The following is a 13461-nucleotide window of genomic DNA, read 5'->3' as shown; positions in this document are numbered from 1 at the left end:
CTGAATAGTGAGACAAGCATGTCCTTTAAAGTTGTGTCTATCACTGGTTGATTCTTAGTGGGGAATTCTAAGATGGAGTCCTGAAGTTCCCTGGTGTCATTGAGAGAAGTATCTATATCCTCTCCCTCCATGACATTCTTTTGAATATGCTGCTGTTTTGCTTTAATAGGGCTAGATGACTGGGACTGGCAGTTTTGCCCATTGTGTGGCTTTTGTTTTTATGGTGAGTAGTGCTGTGCTTTGTCACTGTGTCCTGAGAGCCTGCTGCACTATCAGTGTGCTTAGCGGCACCATCTTGGGCATACATGCGGCAGGGCTGCTGGAAGAAATCTGTCATCCTGCTGATCTTCCCAGGTTCTTTTTATTTCCCTAGACATGTCCCCAGAGTGTGCCTGATCCTCTGGGAGGAAAAAACGCAGTGATCCAAGGCTCAGGGATGTAGCTATCTGCTCCGGTGTGTATATGGGAGGAAAACCGCGCTTACAAATGACAAAAGGGACAAAAGGTAGATAAACAGCAGCGACTCAAATGTGTGATATCACAAAAAACAGCATAGTAGAAAACAGAGGGGGCGTGGCTTGGAGCCGAACGAGCATGGCTGCCTGATCTCCTCGCTCTGTCCCACGGAGGTCCTGCAAGCTGCCTAAAGGAGCCCTTATCTGCCGCCAACATGGGGAAACCGAAGGACAAAACATCCCGGTCCCGATCCCCCAGGGGCACGGATCCGCTTTCCGGACACAACATCCCGGAAATCTTCCGGCCGCGATCACGCGAGGCCCCGGCTTCATCTCCGGCCTACTCCGGAACCCGCGCCTCAAGCCTCAGCCCTGCCAGGAGAAGCTCACAGCGTGCTGAGAGCCCATCTGCTGCCCGACCACTTAACATGAGTGATCTCAGGTCGGTGGCAACAGATATAAAAGACTCCTTTACAGATCTCAGGAGGGATATTCAATCGATGCACATGCGAATTGATGACCTAGAAACAACCACAACCCGCCATTATGCTGCCCTACAACAGCTACAGCATTCGTCTCAGATATACAACAGCCAGCTCAGAGATTTACACAGGCATATGGAGGATCTGGACAATCGCGGAGGCCGCCATAATGTAAGGGTAAGAGGCATACCTGAGTCAGTTCAGCAGAACCACATCATACAGGCCACAATCCAGATCTTCAATGATTTACTGGGAAGACCCCCTGAGACCCCCATTGAGTATGAGCGTCTACACAGAGCTCTTAAACCCAGAGGCAGAGATTCAGACCCTCCCAGAGACGTGATATGTTGCCTAATAAATTTCAGATTGAAGGAAGACATACTGAGAAGAGCCAGAGAGCGCCACAGCTTAATGTACCAGGGTGCAGAAATCAAAATTTTTCAAGATCTATCCCCCATAACCCTACAAAACAGAAGAGACCTGCGCCCGCTGCTCAACCTACTACGCCAAAAAGGGATCCAATATCGCTGGAAATTTCCCTTCTGCCTGTCTGCAACAAATGCTGGACGCACTGCCAATCTGAAAGTCCCGGAAGATCTCAGGGGGTTCTGCAATACTCTCCAGATACCATTCATCGAACTCCCGGACTGGTATAGAGCTTTTTACTACCCCCAGCTCCAAAGAACCAACTCCATGGAAGCTATCCCGGTAAGAGATGAATTCCACATTAGAAGGCGCAGATCATCCTCTCCAAGACCATTTCCTCAGAGGGACCAGATGGACAGAGACCGACAAAGCCCAACAGCGTCTCCAGCTCACAGGCGGGCTAGGCCAGATCAGCCTTAATCAATCCTGTCCAAATGCTTGAAAACAGTACAACTCATGTTCAGAGTTGCAGTCTTTCTCAGGTCGCCACCCCAACCCAAGTTCCAGGACCACAGAATTAGGACAGAACAGCAAACCGACCGACACTTGAAATCCACCCGACAGCGGCCTATTTCAAACCTGACCCAAACTGAATCCACCAGATACAGATAGACAACGACACATTCCTACAAGTTTAGAAACCCATGAAGATCCCGGCGCTATATACCTCCACATCAAATCAACTCCAAGACATCTTTCCCAGGGAGATATCCCTCTTCCACAGACCCCAACAGAATTCATTCCACTCTCCTAAGTACCAGAACTTAAGCCGCACACATCACCAGTGGAATATTGTTTGGCTGAACAACAGGCCACCACACAAGCCACCAACACCCTTACTTAACTGCCAGCCTTTACTGAGCCCAGGACTAGATGCTCAAGATGGACCCCCCCTTCAATATGATGTCATCCACCACAGCTCACAGCACTACTTGGGTCCCCCCTCGCTATTTCCCTCTCTCCCCTTCCTCCCACTTCCCTACCCACCCCTACCCCCCCCTATTTTCAGGTACCTTCTCCAGATTGAAGACGACGCAACAAAGAGACGAACTGCACTTCCGGAACCAATACAAGTTAGATGCTCAACTCACGGTATTCCACCGTGCTCCGAGATACATTTAGAGTTCTCTCTTTTTTGACCCCTTTGTTTTTCTTTTCTCCCCCTTGTATTTTCCATCAACTTTATTTTCTGCTTATGACCATACTTATGCTGAATGTCTTGATATATGTATTGGGAAGAAGGGGGGCTCATCCCGCATGGAAAAGGGCTCTTTCCCTACCCGGCACACTCCTACTAGCTTTACACTTGCCAGGGGCGTCCATGGGGGATGAGCTTCCTAATGATGGGCGGGTTGTACTAAACTAACCACTCTAGGGCCATAGTCGCTGAGTTTTACACCGTAAATTTAATACCTACTAAAGACCACTTCATCTAATATACTGCTAAATTTTGCCAGGAACAATTATAGATCACTTTGGAAATGAGCAACTGCCCGAGGTACAGCTCTATCCTAACCCAGTCACGAGACCACACCTAGACTAATCCCTACACTTAAACATCAATGGTTCCTTATTTATTTCCCCCCCATAGCCAAATACCCCCCCAAATTATAGTGAGCTAGCCTCTTTGAGGCTGCGCCACCTCACGCCCCCATATAGCCTCAATATTTATCACGGGATCATACTTTGCACTAAACCCAACCTATCCTTAAGATTATTGCTGCTACTAGTATCAGTATTATTCCTAAGATATATCTATAGATGGTTTAGCAACGCCACTCTTCCCGTGCCATTATACTTTCTGTCTAGGTGGCGACCTCCCCATGTTTCCTAACGTAGCGAGAATATTTCTAGGAACATAGTTTAAAGTTCAAAGTTTCAATTGTCTATATTACTGATTGTTATTATTATTACATCATCAATCTGAGATCTTTAACCACACATTCTCCCCTTGATACGTAAGCAGGCTCCCTCCATACAAGTCGAATAGACCCAGGACGACCTCCCACGGACAGAACGTCCTTCAAACCTTTCTTCGAGCACCTTCCACTCCTCCACACAACAGGACAGTGACTATCCTAGTTGACCCACACCGGACGTTCCAACCCATAACAGGGTAAGGTAGCCGGACTACGTTTACCTCCGGTAAGTACATCTTACTCCCCGATACTAAATCCCATTTGACTAATTTCTCCCCTCCTTTCTCCCAACTCTCCCCCCTTTCTATACGCTCTCTTTCCCTCTCTTCCCCCTCCCCCCTTTATATATCTGGGTTTCTCCCCCTCCCTGGTCTCCACCGTAGCATTTCCCACTGTAACGCTTAAATACCTTTGAAGAGCGTACCACTCTCCACAGATTACACTCACCCACATCGGCCACATCGGCAAATCGCACCCCCTCCCCGTACCTAATACACCAACTAGACTATACCCAACTACCATGGATCCCCTACATTCTACTACGCAACACAACACGCTCAAAGTAGTCTCTCAAAATGTCAAAGGACTAAATATCCCTGAGAAGCATAGTCAAATCCTCAGCATGATGAGTAAATTAAAAGCAGATGTAGTATTTCTGCAAGAAACCCACTTTCGCACGAACAATACCCCTAAACTAGCAAGCCGCAGGTACCCTACCTCCTTCCATGCTACAAACCCTCTAGCCAAAACAAAAGGGGTCTCAATCTTGCTCTCTAAAAATCTTCCATGGCAACTGATAGATTCCCTAGTAGACCCAGAGGGCCACTATATATTCCTAAAGGGAACCATCCATAATCGGACGGTCACTTTAGCAAACATATACAGCCCCAACACTGCCCAGGTCAGCTTCTTCCGTTCTATCGCAACCACCCTTGCAGGCTTTCAAGCTGGGACTACAATCCTTGGAGGCGATTTTAATGTGACACTCTAGCCCATCCTAGATTCCTCATCGGGGTCTTCCACCCTACCTTACAGAGCACTGAGACAAATTAAGATACAAATACAGGAACTCCTTTTACACGACACATGGCGTACCCTGCACCCGAATGGGAAAGATTACTCCTTTTTCTCCGCACCTCACAATCGGTACTCTAGGCTAGATTACCTGTTCCTCTCCCAAAAAGATCTCCCCTTTCTAAAATCTGCTACCATTGAACCCCTTCTCATCTCAGATCACCACCCGATCACCCTCTCCCTTTCCTTCCCGGAAAGAAACTTGGTCACAAAGATATGGCGTCTTGACCCATCTCTCCTTACTTCAGAAATTGACACTAATCACATCCGCACCAGCCTAAGCAACTACTTCAGGGAAAATGATAATTCCGAAACAGCACCCCTGTCCCTCTGGGAGGCACATAAGTGCGCCATCCGAGGGGAATTCCTCACACTTCAGGCCAACCGGAAAAAGACACAACAAATAACTATACGGGAACTAACTAACAAAATAAAGAGACTAGAAATACTTCACAAGCAGTCTCAATCACAAGACACATACCTAGAACTTATTCAAACCAGGAAACTTCTGTTGGAAGTCCTCAACCGCAAAACCCGACGCAAATGTATGTTAAATCAAAAGCTATTTTATGAACAGGGGAACAAGTGCCGGAAGCTACTAGCCAGAGCGATACAATCTAAAAAAGCTAGCACCAACATCCACACCATAAAAGACCCTTTAGGTAACCCAAGCTCAAACTCCGCAGACATAGCATCTCAATTTGAACGCTACTACACAGAACTCTACAACATACCTCAGCAACCCGAAACAACTGTAGGCCAAACCTCGAGAAAAGCCATTATCACAGACTTCCTCAAAAAATTCAGCCCCAAACCCATACCCCGGGAAGAAGCTCGCGATTTAGACAATCCCATATCCGAAGAGAAACTTAAGAGAGAGATTAAACAACTAAAAACGGGCAAAAGCCCAGGCCCAGACGGCTTTTCAGCACCTAATTATAAGACCTTTATGGACATACTCTCAGCCCCGTTTCTGAAGACTTTCAACTCCTTAACCTCATCAAAGTTACCTTTTCACAGACTACTTGAAGCGCATATCACGGTCATCCCGAAGGAGGGGAAGGATGCCACTTCAGTCACTAGTTACAGACCAATTTCCCTACTCAACATAGATCTTAAATTATTTGCTAAAATTTTAGCAAACCGACTCCTTCCCCTCCTTCCTACAATAATAGGGAAAGACCAGGTTGGATTTGTCCCTGGCACAGAGGCCAGGGACAACACCATCAAGGCAATTAACTTAAACCATTGGCTAACTTCCCAAAAACAAAGAGGCTTCTTTCTATCCCTGGATGCTGAGAAGGCGTTTGACAGGCTGGCCTGGGACTACCTGGGGGCGGTTTTACGCCACCTAGGTTTACAGAACCGAATGTTCAACTTAATTATGTCCCTATACACCACACCAACAGCAAAAGTCAAAGTCAACGGCCACCTGTCAGACGCCTTCTCCATCCGGAATGGAACGAGACAAGGATGTTCATTGTCCCCTATTCTTTTTATTTTTACTCTAGAACCCCTACTACGCTGCCTGCGATCGAACGAGAATATCAAGGGTATCCCCATTGCAGGACATACGTATAAAATAGCGGCGTTTGCTGATGACATTCTGCTATTTCTAAGTGACCCACTTACCTCGATCCCAAACCTCCTCAGAGATTTTGACCTATTTCGGCAAATATCCAACCTAAAGATCAACTTCTCAAAATCCCATGCCCTCAACATATCCCTCCCGAAAGACCTAGTCTCCCAATGCCAAGATAATTTTCCCTTTGTCTGGAAACAAAACGCCATCACCTATCTGGGAATCCAATTGACCACACACCTGTCGGATTTGTACAATAAAATTTTCACCCCGCTGATTTGCACAATCTCTGAGGACCTACGCAGATGAGACAAACCCCATTTTTCTTGGTTCGGCCGTGCGGCCATCCTAAAGATGAATGTGCTCCCGCGTGTCCTATATCTGCTACAAACAATACCCATCAAACTCCCTGCAGCTTTCTTTCACACAATCAAACAACAATCTCTAAAGTTTCTCTGGAAACACAAGCGTCCTAGGATAAGCTACACCCAACTCTCGAAACCCAAAAACAAAGGGGGTATTGGGCTACCAGATTTGCAGAACTATTCCAGAGCTTGCCATCTGGGAAGAATTGTAGACTGGGCAGTACACGGAGGGGTTAAGGACTGGGTGAGACTAGAAGGCTCCTTCTCACACTTGCCCATTAGAAGCACCCCTTGGATTCTCCAATGCCACATTCCCAAAACCCTAAAAGAACACCCCCTAATAGAGGCTACCCTCCGAAGCTTTAGGGATGTATGTAAAAAATTCAAAATCTCCTCTAACCCTGGGCCCCTTACGCCTATCCGTCTTAACCCAGCCTTTGTCCCGGGGATGTCCAACACCTTCCTTAAAGATACTTGGCCACACAAAGACATACTAGCCCAACACTTCTTTAGAGATGGTAACTTCATAAACCGTGATGCATTCCACACAAATACAGGAGGCGAACCCCTCCCGCTATGGACTTACTTCCAGATTCGCCATTTTCTTACAACAATACACCGAAACGCGTCTGTATCTAGAAACTTAACCCCATTTGAAAATTTATGCTCCTAAATCACACCGCAACAACACTTGATTGCAAATACCCACTCCATGCTCTTTGCCATGACTTCCCCCGAAGATACCAAAGCTTGCCAGGCTTGGGAAAGAGAACTTCAAATAGACCTAACGGAAGAGAACTGGGAACGAATTTTCACAATAGCACACAAGGGTTCCCTCAATGTCACGATACAAGAGAATAATTACAAAACCCTATCCCGATGGTACCGTACGCCTGAATTACTAAACAAATTTATTCCTGATACGTCAAACAAATGTTGGAGATGCCTCAATGATATAGGCACATTTTTACACATCTGGTGGTCCTGCCCTCTTCTCCAGACTTTCTGGAAACAGGTTCATGACATCACTTCCCAGGTAACCACATACCCCCTGGACTATACTCCTGCCAGACTCATTCTCCACCATTCCTCCACTTCAGCCCACACATACAGAAAGTCTCTGGGAATACATATGATCAACGCAGCCAAATTATGCATCTCAGCCCATTGGAGATCCCCCTGTATCCCAACTATGTCTGAATGGTTCTCCCGTGTGGGCAAAGTGGCTGAAATGGAGGAATTAATCCACACTGCAAAAGATACGCCTTCTAAATACTCCCGAACGTGGGCATGTTGGACCCACTTCTGCACCACAGAGAGATATACCTCCATTATGAGGCCAATCCGTCCCGAATCCTCCCACAACGACTGACTGAAATAAGCCAAATAACACCTTTGAGACACGCACCTATTCATCTAAACTTGCTGATTCGCTCACTCCCGCCTTAATGCGGATTCCGGGGGGAATCCCCCTTCAGACAGGGATCCGCCCACGAAAACATCCATGCTCTTGAAGCCCGGTGGAGACTAGGGTGGGGATACCCCAGTTCCCTCCCTCCCCCACTTACTTCTATCTTTCACTTTATCTCTCAATCCCATTCATGTCTATGTCTATCCCCCTTTCTATACCCCTACCCCAACTGAACTGACGACGACAACCATCTACTTACTCCCATGACTACCCTAACTTTGGTGTATAATTCGCCATCTAATCCTCACATTCAAAAACCGACGAGACTAACTCACCACACAGACAGACCCCACTTTACAAGCCCGACACATCCACACATGATCAGGAACAAACATACGGACTCATAGCTAACTACACTCGACCATTTCTCCAATTAACCCCTAATTTCTGAAACCATACTCAAGGTGATACTCCTGCTCAAGATGGTTCCTGATCTCAGATGATGAGGTAAGCCTCAAATTCGAGGCTTTCTTACCCTTTTATATGTCTGTTTGATTTACAGTTGAACATATATCTGATTCGCTTTACTGTAGTGAAATAAGTCATGTTAATATGATCCATGTTGTCTATCCACCTATTGTTTGTAAAAACTGTGTAACAACATTTGTTCACAATAAAAACTTTTATGGGAAAAAAAAAAAAAAAGAAAACAGAGACACACTTAATTTGAGAAGCAGGGTGATAAGTAGACAGTAGTGCCAAAATCTTAAAATTGAAATTCGTAGTCCATGTGTAGACTTTCGGACACAGCACAGTCTCCTTCAATCCCCTGTGCAATGGACACCATATGAAACCACCACCAGTGATAAGGAATGCCTGCTTACCAGATATACTGGACCTTAGAAAAGGCCAGTAGTGCTTGTGGTTGATTACCCCACCAGGGCCTTTAGTTTGCAATCAGACCAAAGATCTGTGGTCCTGCAGGTGATCTCTCTCTCTCCCAATGTTAGGGATGTCCCACTCAAAAATAGTAAAGAAAACTCCACATTGTGTAAATCCACCCTGGCTCTTAAGGCTCACTCAGCCTTGGTTGCAGTACCTCATGGCACATGGCACAGGCCCACTCCTGGCCTCTAGGTAGGGCTTCTCCTGACACCCCAGGCTCTGAAATGCACAGATTAAGCCAGTCCCCTGTACTTTTTCCTAGTTGCCTCAGCTCTCTTGGTCACCCAGACTCTCTCAGCTGTCCCAACTCTCTCAGTTCAACAGGCTTGGAATCTCTCCCACGTGGAGTACTGTCTCTCAAGTAGGTTGCCTCTGTCTTTCGTATGTCCCTCCTGGCTGGAGCCAGGAGGGAGCTCTGGTGTGTCCATGGAGAACAGAGCTCTCTCACTCTGCAGCCATACTCTTTGGCAGCCAGCCACGCCCCCTCAGCTGCAGTTTTATATTATATATACTGTTCTTTCTGCCTGGAAACTTGAGATTGTCCATGGCAACCAAAAAGTGTCTCTTTACGTCAAAAGTGGTTTTAGAGCAGCTAGAAAACAACGATAGTAAATTAGAATTAGAGCAGAATTGAGCAATAGTGTTTTTATTATTATTATTATATTATTATTTTTTATAATTATTTATAGTTATTTATTATATTATAATTTATGATTTTGTGTTTCAAACGTTATCATACCCGGGATGTCTACTAGACTTATGTTTGGACAGATTTAAGTGTGTTATTACTAAGAATTACAAGCCTACAATATAAAACCCCAAATTTCTATGCAAAACAATGTACCGCTTTGAGACACAAAAATCTGACATAATCATACTGCCATGGTGGCTACATTGCCCCTCCATTTGACACTTTCTAATAAATGAAGAGGGGTATGTAGAGCCTTTGGAGATCCTGTCCAGAACTAGAATTTATCTTTTTAGTAATGTTTAGAAATTAATTTCCATATTTGGTCTTTCTTGGTTAGTGTATAAGGGTGGAGAAGAGTGGATTTTGTGTAATTGTATTTTATATAGGAAGGAAATCAATCCAGGACTATGTGGATGAGAAGCGCTTAGAGATTCAGTGAAGTCATGGTTGTTAACTAGGTTATGTGTAGGGATGAGCCGAACACTCCCCTGTTTGGTTCGCACCAGAACTTGCAAACAGGCAAAAAATTTGTTCGAACACGCGAACATCGTTAAAGTCTATGGGACACGAACATGAATAATCAAAAGTGCTAATTTTAAAGGCTTATATGCAAGTTATTGTCATAAAAAGTGTTTGGGAACCTGGGTCCTGCCCCAGGGGACATAGATCAATGCAAAAAAAAGTTTTAAAAATGGCAGTTTTTTCAGGAGCAGTGATTTTAATAATGCTTAAAGTGAAACAATAAAAGTGTAATATTCCTTTAAATTTCGTACCTGGGGGGGTGTCTATAGTATGCCTGTCAAGGGGCACATGTTTCCCGTGTTTAGAACAGTCTGACAGCAAAATGACATTTCAAAGGAAAAAAAGTCATTTAAAACTACTCGCGGCTATTAATGAATTGCCGGTCCGACAATACACATAAAAGTTAATTGATAAAAACGGCATGGGAATTCCCCACAGGGGAACCCCTTCCCCCCAAAAATCCATACCAGACCCTTATCCAAGCACGCAACCTGGCAGGCCGCAGGAAAAGAGGGGGACGAGAGAGCGTCCCCCCCTCCTGAACCATACCAGGCCACATGCCCTCAACATTGGGAGGGTGCTTTGGGGTAGCCCCCCAAAACACTTTGTCTCCATGTTGATGGGGACAAGGGCCTCATCCCCACAACCCTTGCCCGGTGGTTGTGGGGTCTGCGGGCGGGGGGGCTTATCGGAATCTGGAAGCCCCCCTTAACAAGGGGACCCCCAGATCCCGGCCCTCTCCATGTGTGAAATGGTAAGGGGGTACAAAAGTACCCCTACAATTTCACAAAAAAACTGTCAAAAATGTTAAAAATGACAAGAGACAGTTTTTGACAATTCCTTTATTTAAATGCTTCTTCTTTCTTCAATCTCCTATCTTCTTTCTTCTATCGTCTATCTTCTATCTTCCTTCGGTTTCCTTCTCCATCTTCTTCTTCTTCTGGTTCTTCCTCCGGTGTTCTTGTCCGGCATCTTCCTCCACGGCGTCTTCTTCCCTTCTTCTCCTCGGGCAGCTCCGCATACATGATGGCATGATGGGAGGCTCCCGCTGTGTGACACTTCCCGAATGAAGATAGAAGATAGAAGAAAGAAGATAGAAGAAAGAAGAAGCATTTAAATAAAGGAATTGTCAAAAACTGTCTCTTGTCAGTTTTAACATTTTTGACAGTTTTTTTGTGAAATGGTAGAGGTACTTTTGTACACCCTTACCATTTCACACAGGGGGGAGGGCCGGGATCTGGGGGTCCCCTTGTTAAAGGGGGCTTCCAGATTCTGATAAGCCCCCAGCCCACAGACCCCCACAACCACCGGGCAAGGGTTGTGGGGATGAGGCCCTTGTCCCCATCAACATGGGGACAAGGTGTTTTGGGGGGCTACCCCAAAGCACCCTCCCAATGTTGAAGGCATGTGGCCTGGTATGGTTCAGGAGGGGGGGCGCTCTCTCGTCCCCCCTCTTTTCCTGCAGCCTGTCAGGTTGCGTGCTTGGATAAGGGTCTGGTATGGATTTTTGGGGGGACCCCACGCCATTTTTTTTTTAATTTTGGCGCGGGGTTCCCCTTAAAATCCATACCAGACCTCAAGGGTCTGGTATAGATTTTGAGGGGGACCTCACGCCATTTTTTTTTTAAATTTTGGCCAGGGTTCCCCTTAATATCCATACCAGACCTCAAGGGCCTGGTATGGAATTTAGGGGGACCCCCCATGTCATTTTTTTTTTAAATTTTGGTTCGGGGTTCCCCTGTGGGGAATTCCCATGCCGTTTTTATCAATGAACTTTTATGTGTATTGTCGGACCAGCAATTCATTAATAGCCGCGAGTAGTTTTAAATGACTTTTTTTCCTTTGAAATGTCATTTTGCTGTCAGACTATTATAAACACGGGAAACATGCGCCCCTTTACAGGCATACTATAGACACCCCCCAGGTACGAAATTTAAAGGAATATTACACTTTTATTGTTTCACTTTAAGCATTATTAAAATCACTGTTCCCGAAAAAACTGCCGTTTTAAAACTTTTTTTTGCATTGATCCATGTCCCCTGGGGCAGGACCCAGGTCCCCAAACACTTTTTATGACAATACCATGCATATAAGCCTTTAAAATTAGCACTTTTGATTTCTCCCATAGACTTTTAAAGGGTGTTCCGTGGCTTTCGAATTTGCTGCGAACACCCCAAATTGTTCGCTGTTCGGTGAACTGGCGAACAGCCGATGTTCGAGTCAAACATGAGTTCGACTCGAACTCAAAGCTCATCCCTAGTTATGTGTAAATGTGGCTACACCACAGGAGTATTTACATATACACAGCTAGATCTAAGGATTTTTGAACAAAAATAAACATTTACTGATAGGGTTACATAATATATACAAATTCCACATTAAACAGTATTTACAAAACAATGTGTACTATAAGTACACTGGGTTACATGTTATTTACAAATTACACACAAAACCATGTTTACAATACAATATATGGTATAAGTATGTAGTTAGTTTATCTCTCAGCTTCAAGTCTGTTCATACTGAGGGCTTGTGTGTCTCAGGACAAAGAGAAAGCACAGCTTAGTAACAATTCATTATATCCCCCTCTCCTTTCTGTACAGTGGCTAGTATAATGCACCCTAATTGGTCACTTCACCTAGCAAATCTATATTGGGCACAGCTTGATTGGAGGATTCAAAGAAGACTGCTGTTTACAACCCATGTGAAGTGTGATAAGGAAAAACAATTGCAAAGCAATTGCAAAGTAGAAAGTAACAAGTTGGAAAGAGTAACACCATAAATGGTTTAAATATATGCCCATCTAACTAAAATGTATTCATAATTACTATATTGTTTATACTTTTTTTTTTTTTTGGTGCACCAGTTGATGCATAGATTGGACAGAGCAAACTCTTCTTCCATCTCCCTGTTCTAAAAATGTGTTTAATTATCTGGTCCCCAGATAGAGTACGCTTTAGATAATAAACTGATAAGAACAGACACCACACTTAATCTTAGTTAAAAGGCAGAGAAGTGATATTTACATTTGTTAATGTAAACCTTCACAGAAACACCTTATCTAACAGTGTTTTTTTTTCACCACTTGACGATCGCCCTATAGCAGTTTTACTGCTACAGGGCAGCCTAGCTGTGCAGGATCACTCACAGGATCACTTCCGGGTATCGGGTGCGAGTGCCCGCCACTGTCGGCTTGCTCCCGCTGTGATTCTAAACAGTGGGAGCTGATCAGCGGGTCACGTGTACCCAATGTCTGCTGGCATCCGCTGATCGTTCAGTACACAGTCAGTAAGGAAAGCATAGATGCTGTGTTCTTGCAAAGCGGGGGCATGGATCCATGCCTTCCCCTTCTAAAAGTACCACCCATACTACAGTAAAACACCAGCTAGGAACACAGTTAACCCTTTGATCGCCCCTGATGTTAACTCCTTCCCAGCCAGTGTCATTGGTATATTGTCAGTGCATATTTTTAGCACTGATCACTGTATTAGTGTCACTGGTCCCCAAAAAAGTGTCAAAAGTGTCAGTTAGTGTCCAATTTGTCCACCACAATATCGTAGTCCCCCTATAAGTCGCTGATCGCTGCCAT

General features: G+C 45.1%; 1 pseudogene; it reads right to left on the bottom strand.

Annotated features, from left to right (window-relative positions):
* Positions 1–12724: 12724 nt before the first annotated feature.
* On the bottom strand, positions 12725–12892 carry LOC141130785 (U2 spliceosomal RNA; annotated as a pseudogene).
* Between the last annotated feature and the right edge of the window lie 569 nt (positions 12893–13461).

This window comes from Aquarana catesbeiana, linkage group LG02 (genome assembly GCF_042186555.1).
Source record: "Aquarana catesbeiana isolate 2022-GZ linkage group LG02, ASM4218655v1, whole genome shotgun sequence".
Lineage (NCBI taxonomy): Eukaryota > Metazoa > Chordata > Amphibia > Anura > Ranidae > Aquarana > Aquarana catesbeiana.
This window is presented reverse-complemented; position numbering and strand designations above follow the sequence as displayed.